This window comes from Drosophila arizonae, chromosome 5 (assembly GCF_054131065.1).
Source record: "Drosophila arizonae isolate 15081-1271.41 chromosome 5, UAZ_ARI_1.0, whole genome shotgun sequence".
NCBI classification, from domain to species: Eukaryota; Metazoa; Arthropoda; class Insecta; order Diptera; family Drosophilidae; genus Drosophila; species Drosophila arizonae.
This window is the reverse complement of record NC_142925.1, coordinates 615,683-635,222: the sequence shown is the minus strand read 5'-3', so window position 1 is coordinate 635,222 and position 19,540 is coordinate 615,683. Positions and strand designations below refer to the sequence as shown.

At 37.9% G+C, this 19,540-nt stretch overlaps 1 protein-coding gene across 20 annotated transcripts in view; it reads left to right on the top strand.

Annotated features, from left to right (window-relative positions):
• The first annotated feature begins 2,019 nt into the window (after positions 1-2,019).
• Positions 2,020-19,540, top strand: part of Zasp52 (Z band alternatively spliced PDZ-motif protein 52) — a 67,505-nt gene continuing 49,984 nt past the window's right edge. Inside the window, exons 1-3 of one of the 20 annotated variants that reach the window (XM_089471939.1) lie at positions 2,020-2,178; positions 4,773-4,855; positions 5,013-5,172. The gene's annotated coding sequence lies outside the window, so the exon portion shown is untranslated. Of the gene's footprint in view, positions 2,179-2,215; positions 4,598-4,772; positions 5,173-19,540 lie in introns of those variants that run through there. The other 19 variants (XM_089471941.1, XM_089471935.1, XM_089471943.1 and 16 more) reach the window with 19 other exon arrangements.

Here is a 19,540-nt window from a genome sequence, read left to right as displayed (position 1 = left end):
CCAAGACATAAACCTTGAAACGTATTAATGGTTGCACTGCTTGCTGGTTGTGTAACTTGACTATGACATATTCAGCCAAATAACTGATATTCTGAATTGGTTTCCGTCTCGGGTAACTAGCGCCATCTATGTTTGGATTGAGCGTCTGCTTTTGTTCATTTGGCGGCAAATTTAAAAGTATATAAATATAATTAGCAATAGGCGAATGATATGCAGTTTGAATTCATTCAATTCAACATCGAACTGAAAGTGATCTGTTTTTGAGCTAACTGGCGCCATCTATGTATGAAGAACTTTCACTCACATTCGGCGGCAAATTAAAAACTAATTTAAAATTAATTTGGAATAATTACATAACTACAAATAAAGTTCTTTCTGCTTGCTTTCTTTACGCTGTGCAATTTTTGAATTGGTCATTTAACGCTTTAATTGCTTCCTGTTTTTTGCCTCTTTGTGTTATTAAATTGTTCAACCAGCAAAGGAAAGAGGAACAAGCAGAAGACGCAGAATAACATAAAGTCAAGCGTGACATTTTTCAGATATTTCTTGGCCGTTTCGCTCTCTTTTCCTCAGCTTGGGCACAAACAAAATAGCCGCTAAATGATTTACAGCCCATTTGGCTGGGACATGATCTTTAGCTTTAGCTCGAGAGATGCCGAATTAAAGGGAGAGGGCAACAGTTGGCGGTACAGAAAGGGAGAGAGAGAGAGAGAGAGAGAGATCGGGCAGGAGCAACAGCTTTTGAGGGCAGCAAGTGGGCTGGCCAAAAAGGGTTTACGCAGGGGGCGTGGCAGGCAGAGGGCGAGGTAGCTGGCAAACCGGTTTATGCAACTGCGCAGTCTTTTTAAAGGCTGTTTTGGCTGCATTTTGTGCCGTTTTTTTTTTCAATGCTTCCTTTTAGCTTTTTTATGGCGAAAGCTTGTGCCATTTCCATGCAAATTCAGTATTTTGTGGCATTTCTAAAGCTTTTTTGCGGCTCTAATATTTCGTTCTTTATTTTATTATTAATTTTATTTCACATTTACTATTAGAAATTTTTAAAAGCTACTTTTGGTTGCTTTATAGTCATATGCATTCAGCTTTTTTTTGCCCTAATATTAATATTTTTAGTCTTTCAGATTTTCGCTGTTTATTTTTATTTGACTTTGTAACTGTTTATGCAGGCTTTTCCGAATTTTCTTTGCTGCTTTTGGCCCTTATTTTTGTCAACTTTTTAATATTTTCGGCTTCACAGTTTAGCTTTTTTAGCTTAGCTTGCTTACAGCTGTTTTGGTTGCAGTCTTTTTCTGACTTCAAGTTTTTGCTGCATTTTGTGTCTGCTTTCTGTTGCGCCTTGATTTTCGCTTTTTTTCTACTTTTTTTTCTCAATTTTTTTTTGGGGCGCTAAAAAGGAAAATCAGCGCAAGAATCAGCGAACGATGCCTGTTGCTTGTTTGTTTGTTGTTTGTTGTTGTTGTTGTTGTTGTTGTTGGAGCCGTCACCCAGATTATCTGGGCAACTGGAGTAACCAGTTTTGTTGTTGTTGTTGTTTTTGCGTGTTTCTGCTTTTGCTGTGGCATGCAACCTAAATATAGAACTACAAACTATATATATAAATATACATACATATATATGTATATTCTATATATACAAACTGTATTCCACATATATACTCTTAGCACTCTTCTTGTGTATCATATCCTCTTCTCGCTTTTTTTTGCCTGTGCAAATCTTTGACTTCATTAAAATTTGAGTTTGGCGCGTTTTTTGTTGTTTTTTTTGTTTCTGCGTTTTTATCTTATCAGCCACAGCACGCACACATATACATCTCTCTCTCTCTCTCTCTCTCTCTTTGTATACATTTTCACCTTTCGTTTTACCTGTTGATTGGTTGTGTGTGGCACGCTGCGCTCTCTGCAAGTGGCAAGCGCTCGCTCGCCTTGCTCCGTTCTCCCTTTTCTCTCTCCCTCTGTTTCGACTGCCTTATCTCGGGCTGTCTCTTTCTCTCTCTCTCTCTGACTTTAACGCTGCGATCGGCCGCCTTTGCCGTTGTCATTCGTCTTCAAGCAACGATCGCGCGCGGTTCAGCGGCTTTTTGTACTACACCGAAAAGTTTTTGACAACAAACTTCACTTTTTGCGTCATATTTCAAAAATACCAAAAAATTGTTTAAAATATAAAAAAAAAAAAAATATTAAAGTGAGTGTTTTGTGTTTTCTTAATAATTATCAATATTTTCTTAAAAATAAATGTAATTGCTCTGGTTTTTTGGAGAAATAAAAACCGGCTTCTATGATTCATAAAGAGTTCCGCGACTGCAGCCAGTTTCGATTTTCGATTTTGTTTTGTTTTGTTGACTCACTCGAAATGCAAAAATGAAAAACGAAAACAAATTCACAAGTTTTTAAATAATTTATGCGTAATCTTTGACGTAACAGCAAACGAAATAAAAAGAGATAAAAGTGAAAAAGTGTGAAAATTAAATGATTTAATTGCTGTAACTGTTACCTGTTACCTTATGCCAAACGAAACTTAATTAACTCTGGGTTATCTGCTCATCGCGCGTGTGGCTAACAACTTTTAATTATATAGAATTGTTTGTCAGATCTGATTCTGTTTCTGCTTCTTCTTCTCCGTGCCCCTGAAATGCTCATATAGTCGAATTGTTATGATGATCGTATTTCTATCTATCTCGTTTTTTGTACTACAAACTTTGTTGTTATTCGATTGATAATTGAGCTTGTGTATTGGTGTATAAAAGTATAAGAGTTGAGGAGTCATAATTCGTCTATATAGGAGTTAGAGTCTAGTCCAGCTCTTATGCCTATAAGAACATTGGGATCAGTCTGTACAAGAGTATGATATCTTGGAAGTATAAAAGAAATGGAGTGTAAGAATTATTTAGAGACGATATATATATATAGCATACATATTAGTTCAGCTCTTGATATAGGACGCATAGGGTATTTTCAAGTCGAGTAGTGCCGCAACAATACTAGTTACTTGTTTAGTTATTGTTTTTGGTGTGGAAAACATGATTTAATTAAAAAGCTGAAAATGTTTTTGCGCACCGCTTGGCGGTTGAGTGTATTATACTATCTGTTTGTATTTGTTTATTTATTTATTGTTTTTGCATTTGTTGTTTCCTTTTCTCTTGTTCTTGTTAAGTTGTTTAAAATCGTTTGAGCTTTTTATGCCATATTTATCTGTATATAATATCTCTATATCATATATATTTCATTCACGTTTTTTGCGGCTTTTTCGAAAATAAAAAATGAAATGAATTAAATTTTCAAGTTGCCTGCGCAACAATTTTTTATTTTCAAACAATTTGATTTGTGTTTTTGTATTCAAGTTGAAAGTTTCATTAAAAACATGCGAGTGGAATAAAGTCGCTTGAGGGCTTCAGCTGATGCTGCAAAATGGATATGTTCAACAACAAACAATATAATACAAAAAAAAAAAAAAAATAAAATAAAAATAAAATACAATATAAATTATTTTCAATGATTTGTAATATTTAATTAAACATATATGAATTTATAATCATAAATATATAATAAAATAGGAAAATAGCTAAGAGAAATAAATAATTAAAACAGCAGAGTATAAAAATGAATACGAAATTCATTAAAATAAAAAAAATTTAAATAAATTTGAAACGAAATATATATATATGTATAATAAAATATAAATGATATTGAAATACATAAAAATAAAATATATATTTTTATAATTACACACAAACGAAAATCAAATGGGAATTACGTCTTGGACTTAGCGGAAAGTGAAATTTTACTTCAAATATGATGTCATATGATTCGGCTTAGAGATAACTCCTCTATTTACTGCAGACATTCTCCTGTCTAGAAGATAATTTCCTTTAGGCCAGATAAATGTGTCTGTTTAGCTAATTAACTAGAAATACGAACTAAATAGATGGAGATAGAGCTTATCAAAAAGCTAAACCGAAAAAACAAACAAACAACTAATAATTCCACTTGAAACATCCAAAGTTCCCTTCTTCTGCTGGGCAATGAAAACAAAATGCAAACAATTAGCAAAATACAATAACAAAATATGCAGATATAGAAGATATATATATATAGTGCAGATGTATATACATATATATATTTATATAGACAGACATTGGCAGCCGCTGGTATGAACAGAGCGAGAGAGAGAGAGAGAAAGAGAGAGCGAGAGAGAGTGAGAGAGAGGGAGAGAGACAGTGGGAGAGAAGCAGAGAGGGGGGCTCTGGGATTTAGCTGGCAACGTCTAGTGCCCGCACATATAGCCGCCATATAATGCAGGCAGCGGCGCTGACGTCGCCGTCGACGAAGGCAGCGACGTCGTCTGCCACTTGCTTGAAAAGATTCTTTCAGTTTTTTTTATATTTTTTTCTTTTTTCGTGTGTAGCTCGAAAAACATTTCATAGCAAAAGTTTTCGGTTTTCGGTTTCGGTTTTCGCTTTTTTGCTTTAGTTGAGAGAAAATCGTCGCTTAGTTAACGTCGCCCCACAAAACAACACCTCGAACGCAAAATAAATTTAAAGAAATCAATCAATTAACGACAACAGTGTGTAAAGATATCTGAGCCATATACTATACTGATATATGTAGAGTTCATAAACTGACATCATCAGCAATAATAACAAATATATGAAAATAATAATTAGTGTTATCAAGCGAAAAGAACAATAAACGACAGTAAACCAATCAACTGCTACTTCTATCTCTGTCCTATACACACACTTCATCCACTCTCTCCCCTTTTCTCTATCTCTCTTTTAGGCCCTAACTTAGTGCTGGTGTTTATTGTAAATAAAAAGAAAAATTAAAGTTTTTGTGAAGTTTTCTGTGCATAGTTGCTGAAGGTTAAAACCGTAAAACCGTATATCGAAAAATAAGCACATATATCTATATACCCCTATATATATACACACACACATATATATGTATATTGGTATATAAGAAAAGAGCTTACGAAACAAAAATCTCGTGTACAAAAAGTCCAATTTTTTTAACCAACAGTTTCGAATTGTTCAAGAAACAACAACAACAACAACAACCACGATAATAACAAACAACAACAAACAAACAATTTATCTGGATTGAAGCTACATCGCCAGTTATATATATATATACAACTTATATATATATATTCACACAAAATTTTAAGAAATTTTTCAAGGTGAGTTTATTTTTAGTTGATTCGAAATCGCTGCGCAGATTTTCTATATGAAAGTTTTACTCTCGCTCTCCTAGTCACTCTCTCGCTGTCTCTCAGTCTCTCTCTTGCTCTTTGAGTTACAGTATCTGACAGATACATTTACGCTGACAATTTACGAAATCTGTCTGCCAAATGCATTTTATTCTTCTTTTGCTCGCTCACTTTACGCGAAACGGGCATATTGGCTGCCTGTTTCTCTGTTCACTGAGGACTTGAAATGTTAAATTTTGTTTGAATTCCATCCTACTTTATAGTTTGTAGATTTTTATATATTTTAAAAGAGTTTTGAATATTTTTCAGGTATTTTTACAAATTTCGAAATGTTTTTCAAATAATTAACAAATTTCTTACAATATTTTTCTATGAAACAAAAAAATTATACAGAACCAATAGGTTATGAGAGTACCTATTCTCATTCACATTCCATAGCTGCATTGAATTTGTCAAGTCCGATCAGATTCTGCGAATCGTTGTAGCATGAGCGAGCATGGGGCAGTCGTAAGCACTCGTCTCACTTGAGCTTATTCTATTCATTTTTGAGGCCATAATTTCTTTGGCATTTATTTTGTAATATATATGTTAAACATTTATATACAAAAATTGCATATATCTCATTTAAATAGGCGCCAACAAGAAAGATAGAAAAAGATATTAATGTATCTCTAGGTCAGCCTGAAATGTATCTTTCGTCTGTGTATTCTATTCAGTTTTGTATATATATATAAATATATATGTAAATTCGTATGATTCGACTGTACTCTGTCTGTTGATTTTCGCTTTGGCTGTGGCTCTGGCAATTGCGCTTTGCCGTTCTACGAGTATAGCGAGCTTTTTTTTTCTTTCTGCTTGATCTATTTTCAGCCAGCAGGCCTGATTCTTCTTTTCCTCCTCTTGTTCTACCCCTTTTCGTTGCTCGTCCCACATCGCGTATACGCATTGCGCGCGTTTTGTCGCTGCCTCAGCCACAATGTTCATACGTAACACCGATTTTCCATTTTCCATTTTCCATATTTCGATTTTCCGATTTGTCCATTCAACATTTTGCCAAAAGACCACCACGCAGGCAGTCAGCCAAGGCACAAATGTGATGTAACAAGATAGACGATCTGCCCCTCCCCTATAGATGAACTCCCCTACTTATTGCTTACGTATTTTGGCAATATCTGAAAAGTCTTTCCTGCCCTGTTTCTTCTGTATTTTCTGTTTATAGTCTTTTCGAATATTTCTTTGCATTATTCAATACTTTTTGTTTTTTTTTTTTTTTTTTTTTTTTTCATTTTATTTACTTGGTTTTCACAAGCTGTTTATATAATTTTGGAATATTTGGGCATCTATCTATCTGAGCCATTTGTATATATTATTGGCTTATTTTAGAATTAGTTTCGTTTGTTTTTTGTTTTTTCAAATTTGATTTAGATGCTTAGAATTTTAAAATTTATATATATTTTTTTAAATTTTTGTCTCCATCTCCCATCTCCATATCCCACTTAACTGAAATTATATCGTTTACTCTCAAGTTGATTGAACTCTTCTATCTCGAATATCTGTCGCATCATTAATCATTCTCTATTTAGAGTTATACCTAAAAATCCATCGATCGATTCGCTGATAAGACTCAACGTGCTTTCAGTGGAACATTGTTACTTGTTGCGCGATGATTCAGTGTGTTGTTTAGAATTCCTGATAAGGGCTCATATAACGGCGTCATTCGCGCTGCTCGTGAACAAGTGTTGAGCTCTTGTGGTGAGGCGAGGCGACTCGGAGTGCAGATGGAAAAGTGCAAAGTGGGAAACAGGGAAATGCTTAGAGGGAAAACTGAATGGATTGCTTTGTCCACTTCGCCGCGCGAGGAATGCGTATTTTTATCAGCTTGGGTGCAATTAATTAGATAGACAGTGACGTCAGCTGCGGGCCGCACATAAAATTGCAGTAAGAAAAAAAAGAAGGGTCTGCGAGGGGCAGCAGGAGGTGGAGGGGTGCTTAGCAGGCGGATTGCTTCCTTCTCAACTGTAAATCAAGTCATAAATTAAATAGCGCGTCCGAGAGTAAGTGGGAATGCCCCTAATGAGAGCAGAAATAGCGCTCATTAGTTTCGTATTTATGCTGGCGTTGAATGACCAACTGATTTACTTCATGGCCACGCCCTCCTAACGGCCTTACGCCTCCTCCTGCTCGCCTTGATCTGTGGGAAACTGAGTGTAAAAGCATTCGCTGAAGTAAATATTTTTTAATTAGAGACAAAATGCGAGCTCGATTGCGAACGCGAATATGCATGAATACTGAATGAATGCATTCACTCACATGTGAATGCAAATGCATTTGTGCAGTTGCTGTTGCAGTTGAAAACATTTTACAAGAATTTAACCTTCATGAATTGTCATGGTAGATTGCCTTTCATACTCTCTCTCTCTCTTTCTCTCTATCGCTCTCTTTTACTCTGTCTCTATCCCTCTCAGTCTTTCGCTTATGTGCGCATTTTTCGCCTGGCTTCGTTTGTCATTCAGAGCAGAATTTTTGTACAACGTCGAACAACGCAAACTACATCAAAAGACCATAATTAAAATAACAGTTGACTCTGTTTGCACCAAGGTGAGAGAGAAAGAGAGGGAGCGTGAGAAAGAAAGAGAGAGCGAGAGCTAGAGTGTGCAGATATTACGACTTAATGGCATATTTTTCACAATAATAACATATCTTTCGTGCTGCATAAGGATGAGATTTACTTTACAGGGTAGAAATAATTTACAGGGTATTCATTTAAATGCACCATTCTGCATATGACAACAATTAAACTGTTGTCTCTGTCTCTGTTAGCTTTACATGTCCAGCTTTACAGACTCATATACACTCTATATATAGTCATATCTCTCACATATTATCTATATGAGTATATATTTATCTTGAATACCATCTATTCAGTTTATCACCAGGCCAGCTTTTATAGGACCCACAGCGAAATGTGTTGGCCGTAAAAATGGGAATAAATTTTAATGCTTGAAAATAGATTTAAATGTGGAAACATAGAAAATCACATTTTGATTTATGAGCACACGCTGCGGGGCAAACAGAAACAGAAATCGAAACAGCCAACAGAAACAGAAACAGAAATGAATAAATATAAATAATATTTTTATTGTTTTATAATTTTTATAACTCTTGTTAATTGCTCGTCAGCGGCTTGTGTTGGCGCCTCAATCACTCCCTCAGTCAGTCAGTCAGTCAGTCAATCGGGCAAACTTGTTGAGACATGAAACAAAAAGTGTTTGCCAGTCACGTTTTGTGGTGCAGTGGCTTAGTGTGGTTTGCTGGTTTAGTGGTTGCCGCAGACAAAACTTTTTATCTAACGAAGATTTCGTATTTTCAGGTATTTTTTTTCGCACTGATTGTGGGCGTTTTATTGCGATGGTTATGTAATTTGAAAGTGAGAAGTGCGTTGGGACCCAATGAGGGCGAATGGGGGCGATGAGGGCGACGTGCCGGCTTCACTTTTAGTCAAATTGCGAATTTCAAGTTGTATAACTCTGTCTCCTTCTCTACCCCTCTCTTCATCCCTCTTACTTAATGTAGGTCGTCGGTTAACCCAGTTCATTGAGAATGGCGCATGAGCAAGTGAATAAGTGAATGAGTAAATGAGTAAATGTACTCACTGAGTGAATAATCCAGTTTAGACATTGAGCTCGCGATCGAATTCCTCTCAAGAGTTGAGCTGCGACTGAGTTTAAGAATGAGGGCAATCCCATACACTTGCAGAAAAATTGGTAACTAAATTGTACGGGTTTTTGATTTTCTTATAACTAATTTTCTTTATGAATAGACTACCTAGGAAATCATCAATTAAGCTGTCAAGTTATGCATTCATCATAATGAATGATTCAATGTGATATGAATAACAGGTTACTCTTATGCATTCGGTATTATCAAATTAGTCTATCCGAAACATCCATCAATCACTTGATTGATTCATTTATACCAATATGGCAACAACGGAATATAAATACTAAGCCTGCTCTGGTATATTTGTTTATATGAAAAATAATGTAAACTGATATTAGATTAGATAACAATTTGTTTGTGCTACTATGCAATCGATAGCACTCGCGGGTCGCCACACTGTGCATACATACTGCAATAGGTCAAATGTGATATACATATGTATATTTATGATAATGATGATATACTACACCAACAACACATTTGCTAAAATTTAATTTGGATTTTACACAACTATTTTTAGTGCCATCCATGGATACAGACACATAAATTTGCAATGCTAAATTTAGAAATTATTGCCAAGATAATAAGCCCAATGTCTACCCAAAGTCTCTTGGAGTACCTCAAATAATTTTTAACGACCTTTGCTAACACTTTTGTTGTTCGTTTTGGTTTTTGTGGCCTTCATGTGGCTTAACTTGTACAAAAGATTTCAATTTCAATTACAATTTCAGTTTCAATTTGAGTTGCCAAAACAAAAAAGAAAAACAAAAAAAATATATATCATCTATTTCGATCGACAGACGTCGCGTCAATGCCAAAGTCACAAATATCAAATTTTGTTGAAAAGCGAAAGAAAATGTCGGAAAATGAAGGAAAAGCTCAATGAAAAATTGAAGAAATTTGCGTCCTTACCCTTGGCAAGTGGCGTTAAAAAGAATTTCACTTGAGCTATATATAATAATATATTTAGGTATATGCTGAACTATAAAATATATGCCAGGGCAATAATATCTGCTCAATGAAATATCTCTATATATATATAAACTATATACTATCTGGTAAAAGTATTAAAAATAATTTATAATTTGCACACGACTTGCCAAAAAAATCATGGAGACTTCTTCCTCGCTCTTTCGACCCCCTTCTCTCACTTTGTCTCTCTCTCCTTCTCGCGCTCTCTGTTTGCGTGGGCATTGCGACAGCTGCAAATGCCAAGTGAGTAATTGTGATTGAATAAGCTCAACAGCCGGCCACGCCCACATCTCCACCCTCCATTTGACAGTAGGCCATAAATTAACTGAATATGGCTTATAAGAAACGCATCTTGCAACGCGGCTCGGATTACCTTGCCACGAACTGTGGCCAAGAGAGGCAACGAAATCTGAATTTGATGCAGACAAACAGCCGCAACGGCAGCCGCCTTTGACATACATGAAATAGTTTTTATGTTAAGCACACATATCACAGATTCTGCTGTTGCAGCAAAGCAAGCAAAGAAGAAGAATGATGATGAGTGTTGCAACTTGCAAGTGCCACAAGTGCCACAAGGGAAGCAGGGACTGGCAGGGGGCGCCTGGCACATTTTGACACTTGTCGCTGTCCATTTGAAAACAAACTGACAAATTGAACAGCATCGCGATGCGCTCTCGTGAGCAGACAGACGACACACATGAGTTGCGGCTGAGCAATATGTATAAGAGTGTGAGTGTGAGGAAGGGAATACCCTGTACGGAGTGGGGAAATGTGAAAGCAGACATATGCAATATATCAGACGCTATAAAGAGTTCTCAGTTGTGATATAGCAACAGTCAAAGAAAAAACTATTGCTATGCCCTTTACCTCGACTATATATTATACATTTCTTAAATTGACAAAGAAATATTTATATAATCCACTCACTCACTCACACAGAGAAATTGTTATCAAATAACAACCCGTGATTTCTTGATATACCTTAAAGTCCAACAAAATAATCGTGTCAGGCATTCAGCTCCTTTAATAAGTGACTCATAAAAAGTTCAAAGTTCTTCCTATTGTCTCTCAGTGTATAATTGAAGTTGGCAACTCTGCAAGTTGTTTCATAAATATCTGTTATACAATATTATTTTGAGCAAATTTCGAGTTGATTAATTTGTTGACATCCCCAAGATACTTGCCACGCATCTGTGCGCCTGTTTTTTGTGCAACATGTTGAGTGGTGCATGGGGCAAGGGCAGGGGGCAGGGAGCAGGGTGCAGGGGGCATGGTTAACAAATTCATTGAAATGTTGTTGCCACGGTTGTTGCTATTGTTGGCGTTACAAATGCCGCAGCCAGCGCAGCCTCCGCCCGCTTTGGCCGTGTGTAAGAGCCAGCACTTTGTCAATCTAATTGCTGCACTTTGTTAACTGTCACTGCGCATCGACTAAGGAGGCGGGAGGCGTGGCAGTGGGAGCTGTAAAGACTTGGCTAGGACAACCACACGAAGGCATTGCCATTGCCGATGCCGTTTTGCACCTAACTCCCTTCGAGTCTCTTGCTGTCTTTTGTGTTAGGCAACAAGTGTTGGCATGCTAACTCTCCCTCTCTCTTGCTCTCTCTGTCTCTCTTTATTGCTCAATACTTTCAATTCTTGATTGGGGACATCTATCTCTGACCTTTCATTGAAATGATCTCTCTTTTTGGGTGTTGCGAGCCTATCCTTCTCCCTTAATCTCTTCACTTTGTTTTTCACTGCGGTGCTCTCCCTCTTGTCTCTCTTTGAAGCATTTGCCAAATCGTCTGCCTCTGTCTCTACGTTATTAATACCTCTTCATATCACTTCTTTTTCCTCTCTGTCTCTCTTCTCACTTCTTTTGGTTCTCTATCTCGCCCCATCTCTTTCTCTCACTCTGTCTAAGGATCTATCTCGTACCATTTTGATTGCGAATCATGTGGCATGTGACACGTGGCACGTGTCATCTGCCATGTGAGCTATTTATCTCTACTGCAAACTTCAATACACTTGACTTCTATTTAATTAGCATCTCTCTCTCCCTCACAATCCCTGTTTATCTCTCCCTCTCTCTCTATTTGGTACGGTAGTGTAGCAGATTCGATTCCCGTTGGCATTTGCATTTTGATTCTCGATTAATCGCATTTCGCTAGCCAATTAAAGCCACAAATTATGCACGGAAAGGTAATTAAAAATAGTTTTTCATTTAATTGCATTTGCTGCATTTGTTAAATCAAATGGCAAAAATTGTAACCGTCATTCGGCTGAGCCACAGATAATCAGTTGGCTGCATAATGCGCCTCACTCTCGACTTGCACTGACTGAATTTATATATTGAGTGAGTGCACATACATATGTATATGGTATATATGTGTGTGCATATTGGAGATATTAAATAATTTCGACATTGATCAACAGCTGTCTGAAAAACATATTAAATGCTAATTAAATATATTGACGAAAAAATAGTTGAAAATGTGAAAGAAAAATGGAGCTTAATGCGACGAGGCGAACTTTAGTTACCTTAAATTTAAGTATTTTATATTATATATATTATTATTTGATTTATATATCTTTTTTTTTTTAATTTATTTTAAATAATTTTTTCATTTTCTGCTTTAGTCTTCACAGTAATCTTAATCTACTCTCTTATATAGCAACACACACATATTTGTAATTTATATCAGAAACAAAGGATCTTAGATCTAATCATTTCATAGCAACTCTGGCACACTCACCTACTGGAAGAGAAAGCTAAATTAATTAAATAAATGCGATGTGATAATTCAACTCTATTAGCTCAAAGAACTAATGTGGAATTAACTATTCCATTGACAGATTTTATAAATGCATTAATTTTGCTTTATTTTTTGTTCGCGCTCTACTTGTTCTTCTTCTTCTTCTGCTGTTGCAGCTGCTGTTTTTATCAATTGTTTAATTCTGCGGTTTTCAGCATTGACATCAGGTTTAATTTATGGGATTTAAGCTTTTTTTGTGTTTTTATTTTGTTTTGATTGTTTTATATTATATTTAATTACATTTAGCGCTGGACTCTGCTCTGCTCTCCCCGCACCGCCTTGCATTGTAAATAATTGTGAATTTTGCAATATTTATGCGACATTTATCACATATAAAAACAACAAAATGCTCACAGCTATATGCATATGTATGTGTATATATTTGGCAGAGATTGTATGAATGTGAGTGATACTGTTTAATGCGTTAACTTATCGCTAGGCAGTGACCGATTTGCAAACAGTGCACCAAAACGTAGGATTGAGCCAGGTGTCGAGAGTGCCTGACTAGCAGATACCATGTCAAGAAGCTGCAGGCATTTGCTATAGATGAACCAGTATTATACTCTATTATACTCATACAGTCCCAAAGGGATGAGAGAGATCGATAGATCCACTTGACTGTTCATCTTGCTCTTATAAACCTTTACTCAATTCCTCTTCTTCTTTTAAATTAGTATTCAGATATCATGTATTAATATGAGGCTCATACCTGTAACAATATACCCTATTTAGCAATGCTTGATGCTTACCAGAGTACAGCGTAAAAATAAAAGTAAATAAATTAAAATTAAACAGTTGTTAAACACAGAATGCGAAAAAAAGTCATAAACAAACTCCAAAGCTCGTACTATATTTAACATGGGCTTTTGTTTTAATGCATTTAAGAGGTAGGGAAAGAGTGAGAGAGGAAGAAAATTTTATTAAATCTATGCTGATTTGATTAATATTTTAATTTTTTGAGATTTAAGAATTATTTCATCAGTTTAAATTTAGTGAATTTGTAATAAAATTCAAATTGAAATTCAAATCCCAGAAATTTGTAATTCATAAATTAAATTTGTAGCGCAGAGAAATTAATCAATTTGTTTGTCTGCTTCGCACTCTCCCGAAACTAAGTTGAAAAATTCGATTTCCATCTGATGGCATATAATTATAATTCCACATTAATTATATGCAATCAGCAAGTGTGTGTGTGTGTGGGTGTGTATGTCTGTGTATTTATCAATTTACATATTGCAAAGTGAGGGCAGAAATTTGCCTGCAATTATAGATTTCAAATTTGCAAACAAATAATTCTTTTAATGCTCGCTCGTAGAGTTCGAAATTGGGTATATTGGCTTATATAGAGTCTACTAAATGGGCATGGCAGTTGGAGTAGCCAAAGTTTCTCAGTTTCTAAATCTACTTTATATATCTAGGTGGATATAGATGGAGTGACTACTTATCAGAGAATATATTATCCAATTAGATTTTAATTGAGCGAGTGTTGGGCAATCGCTTACGCCCGCTTGATTGCCTCAATTTGCAATAACTGTTTAAGCTTGAACGGAAGCGCCAAAACTTAAACTTTGTTTTTTTTTTTTCGCCACGGTTGTAATTCGATAAAGTGACTCGGGTCACTTTCAAGTTGACTGTGGAGTGCATTAAAAAAGCTGAGAATGTTGTGAAGCAAATTGTAATCATTGCACTTTGTGCTGCTCCAAAGGGCAGACGACATGGATTACATTTGTGGTAATGAACTTATCACACGCCTGTCTGAGCGCCAACTGGGAGAGACTGTGTCGCAGAGCCAATAAACGGAAGCATACAGGTGGGTCGAGTGGGGCGGTGGGTGGGTGGTTGCAGGCTACCTGTGCAGCTGTTGCTGTGCAAATAATTTGCTGGATAAGTAGCTAAGCAGAAAGTTAAGCTCGAAAGAAAAATGTCGAAACAGATAGAAAGACAAACAGAGAGATAGACAAGGATAGACAGACAGACAGACAAATAGAGAGACAGATTCTCTGGTTCTCCGTCGCATTCTCAATGTCAATTGCATTCCGTCTTTTGTTTTTGGCAGCGCATTTGGAACGTGTGTTTGCTGTGTGGCTGCCCAGTTGACAGAGCACTTGAAAGCGCCAAGAAAGCAAACGAGTAAAACAACAGCAGCAACAGTAGAAGCAGCAGCAACAACAACAACAGTAAAGCGAAAGCAAGTGTCACTTTTGTCAGCTCTTAAATTTGTGTCTGTGTGCCAGGCAAAAATATGAGCGAGCAGCAGCAGCAGCAGCGGCAGCAGCCAAGCCAAACATTACGTATACGCCGCATAAAACTAAAAAGTGCACAGAGAAGGAGAAAAAAAGCTATTGGAATACTCAAGTGTTTTGATGCACTGACAGACGCAGGCGTGTGTGTTCGTGTTTGTTGTTGTTGAGTGAAAAAAAAGGAGTGGAAAAAAGTTTTTTGCAAGCGCTTGATAAGCGACGCTCACACACACATACACACACACACTCGCACACACACATAGACTGAGCGCGTAAAAAAGTCGTCGAGCCGTTGAGTTACGCCCATTTAGCACGCGCATTGCATTAGACAGACTGAAGAGCAACAACCAACCCGACAGACAGGCAGACAGACCTAGAGCTATATCCTGGCACCCACACACACACACACACACATGCACACACACTCACATCTGACGTCACGTTCATGTCACGTCACGTCGCTTCAGAGCGAATGCCTTTGCAGCGCGCAGTCGAGGGGCGATATAAAAAATCACTCGACTCCGCACACGCACACACTCACACACATATATTATATACACACACAGCAGGCACACAACTTCAGTTTCACTAACCAGTCAAAGTTTAGTTTTGTGCCAAGCCAACAAAAAGCTAAAAAGAGGCTAAAAAAGTTTAAAAAAATATAAGTTAGAGCCAGCTAGCTTGAGCGACTGCATAATACTCGCTCACAGCGAAATTGCGATATTAGTATAAGACTTTGCAGTAGGTCAATAATTAGTAAACTGCGAAATTGTTTGGTATCTCAGCTCTAAAATTGTCAGACATAATATTTTTGCTCAATGTGTGGTCTAGCTAAAAAAGCTGTAAACTTAAAGTAGACTGCATATAATAGAGTCTGTATGTGTATGATAATCTAAATTGCCAGTAAACGCCCAGATTGCCACGCCTCTGGAGGTCTCTTCAGTTCTCGTGTCTTCTATTTCATATAAGCCTAGGGTATACTCGAGTCGTTCTATAAAATTTCAAGTCAGCCGCTGCAATGGCAGCGAAATGCTTTGCCTTCAATTCAACAGACGAACAGACGAACAGAACCAACAAAAAAAGCTAAAAATGCAGCTAAAAAGTTGGCGGGCAAAAAAAGGCGTTTTTGAAGTGTACGTGAATTTTGCATAAATGCGAAATCAACGCGTTCTGCACTTTGGCGACTGCCCCAATTGAAGAGTGAGAAAGAGGAAGAGAGAGAGAGAGAGAGAGATAGAGAGGGAGAACGATATATGTTTATATGAATGTCTGCATGCGTTTGGCTTGTTATTTCTTGACAGCCTCGTTGGCTGCGTTTTTATTTCATTTTAGTTTTTGTGTCCCTAATTTGCCCCTTTGGCTGTTAGTGGGTGAATGTCGACGCGCCAGACGAGGCAGCAGCATAACAAAACTTCACTTTTGTTTGGCCCAAAAAGCAACAGCAACAGCAACAACAACAACAACAACAACAACAGTGGCAACAACAACAGCAAATAAACAAAATCAACTTCTCAAGCAGTTTTCTGCTGCTTCTTAGTCTTTTTTTTCTTTTTTTTCGCTCGACACTCGGGCTTGGCCACTTGACGTCGCATGCTGCAACAGCACACATGCCACATGCAGTGGCAGTGCCAGTTGCTGCTGCTGCAGTTGCAGTTGCCCATGGGAGAGTTGTGAAAGAGATCTCGTTTGGCCTGGCACTCCAGCTGCTGACTCCGGCTCTGACTTGCGTGTTGCGAGTGCCACAGGCCACTCGAGTGGCTTTTAATGAGCTGTTTGCATATGCAGTTTATTAATGTGTTGAAAATACTCCACAACAACATCAGCCACAGCTAGAGTTGCTGCTGGCGTGCCAGCTAAAAGTTTGTCTAAACTTTGAATTTGCTTAGCGCTATAAATAATTGAGTAAATCTTCTCCAGTGGCAGCAACTGCAATGCGAGTGCCTCATTAGAGGGATATAAAAGGGAAGTGTGCGTGTGTGCAGCATCGATGCCTGCCCAAAAGGGATGTGAGTTGTAACAGAAAAGTATTTACCTGTGTAATATCTATAACTCAATCTGCATTTATATACAGATGTAGTATATTTAGTTCCATGTTAATACTCTTTCCCTTGTTTTGCCAATTCATCAATACACACACCCACACCCAGGCATACATATACATAACTATAATGGAACGGTATTTGTCCAAAAATAACTTCCCCTCGCTCTGCTGACTAAGTGTCCGAGTTATCTCTGACCGCCCAAATCTAATCATTGAAATCGAACAGCAAAAAAGAGAGAAAAAAAAAAAACATCGAAAATCAACTATCAAAAAAATAAAGCAAAGGCAATGGGCCAGAGAGAAACATGTTTCATTGGTGGTCAATGCCAGACGCTGAGATGCTCTGTATTTCGATTTCAGACGTCACGTCTACTGCTAGCTCCTACAGAAATCTCTGGCATTGTGTATACCCCATGTCTGTGGCTCGTTTCTTAATGGGTATCCAGCATTGTGGTTCATTATTTACAAAGATTTTGAGCAGCGTGCGAAATCCCCAAACCGAATTGCCGTATCCAGTTGCTGGCTACGCTCTGCCCCCACGCTCCCCCTCTCAGCCGTCTCTCTCTGTGCGCTGCCCCCTGCTGTCCCCTGGATGACATCATCAGCGTTAAAAGAGGCAACGATCCGCGGTGGCCATTGGATGCTTCAGTTGATTTTGGTTTTTCGGTTTTCGGTCGAATTTCTGAGGTTTCGGCTTGATTGCGTTGGCTTCCACTCTTTGCTTGGCTTCTCAATTGTTGCCGCCGCTGCTGTCGGTCATTCGCTTCATGTGCGGGTCAACAAATGAGAGACGCTCACCCCATCTACTAGAGCAGTTGTTGGTCATAGCTATGCCAGAACTGCTAATGGCACATAAAATACGTGAGTCAGAAATCAATTTCGATGGCCGCTGGCTCGGCTTCAGCTCCGCAGCGCAATGCGGCTTAAATGCTCGCTTTTGTTTAAGAAATATTTTAAAATATGTACCAAGCCCCAAAAATTAAATGCACACACTCACACCAACACCCTTCGCACCCCGCACACACATCGCACACATGGCTGTGCCATAAATCCTCAAAAACAAGCGAATGCAAATTGATTTGTTGCTCTCCCTGAATCAAATGAAATGAAATGCAACGGCTGCTTGTGCCACACAGCTCATGGCAACGAGGGGCAACGCGGCACAGTCACAAAGTCAGGAGCGGATTTGATTTTGATTTGAACCAAGGGCTCATAGACCTTAAAGAAACTGAGCTAAGATTAATCTTTAATAAAGTTTTGGTATGAAAAACAGAGATCCACAGATTATATTACATTATTATTATAAGACTTTAAATTACAGTGATTTATAATTAATAAAAACAATGAATGTGTAAGTAAAATGAGCTACGTTAGGTTCTCTCACTGGCTTCTCTCACTAGCTTCCCTCATTAGCTATTCTCATTGCCATCTCTAATTCGCTTTTTTCGCCTAGTTCATCCTCAGCTCGTGCCTCAGGTGAGGCCTCAGTCCCTCTCGGCTGCTAGTCCGCTCCTGTGCGATGCCAATACCAATTCGTTAACCCAATACCAAATCCAATGTCCAACGTCAACAGCAATAATAATAACAGCAGTCGCAATCGAATGGCAGCCCCCCTCTGCACTTCCCAGCTCCCGGCCAAGCGCAGCTCCCCACTTCTCCTGTATGCATATAAATAAATTTTAATTTGCCAATTGTGTGTAAAACTTATTAGCGATAAGTTTTGTCGCAGTCGCAGTCGCAGCCACAAGCTGTGACACAGCTACAGCTTTAGCTACAGCTACAGCTACATTTGTATCTGCATATGGGCAAGAGCTTTCGGGCTGATTATTTTGCATAATGTCGAGCCCGTATCGCGTTGAGTGAGGAAATGAAATACGTGTATCCGTGCCTGGATTCTGTTCGTAAGCTGGCATTTGGTTATTAGTCATAAAGCTCCAATGGATAGGGCATAAGTTAATGATAAATGTCTGTATATACAATATATGTTTGTGTGTGTGTGTGTGTGTTGGTTCGTTTGTCAGGGTTTGACCAATCACGCTGGCAGACAGGTTAAAGCTGACAGCCAGGAAGTTGACATAGTTGTTGAGCAAATAAAGCTATCAATTATTATAATTGTCATTGTCATTGTATTGGTATTATTGTGAGTAAGACTGGCTGGGAAGAAGTTGACATCAGTATTAGTATTGGTAAGAGTATTGCTATTAGTACAAGACATTAGCATAAGCATTTGACTTCAGCATCAGTGTCAGCATGGGCATTAGCATTAGTATTAGTTGTAGTTCAGTAGTATTTTACTTTCTATATTTCCATATTCCGCTAGCGAATGCTCCGCTCCCAATTAGTGTTCGAGTAAGGGAATAGCGCTCATTATTAGGTCTGAGTGGCACAAATGTTTGGGTAATCGATGCAATGTTGCTGAAATGCCCGTATTCCATTGTTCCACTTATGTCGCTGCTCATGCTCCACTGTTCCATATTGCTTCAGCTTCCTCGCTAATCTTCTTCGTGAAGAGCTGTTGAGCTAGATATTAGTAGTCACAGACCTGTGCAGATGCTCCAAATGGGAGA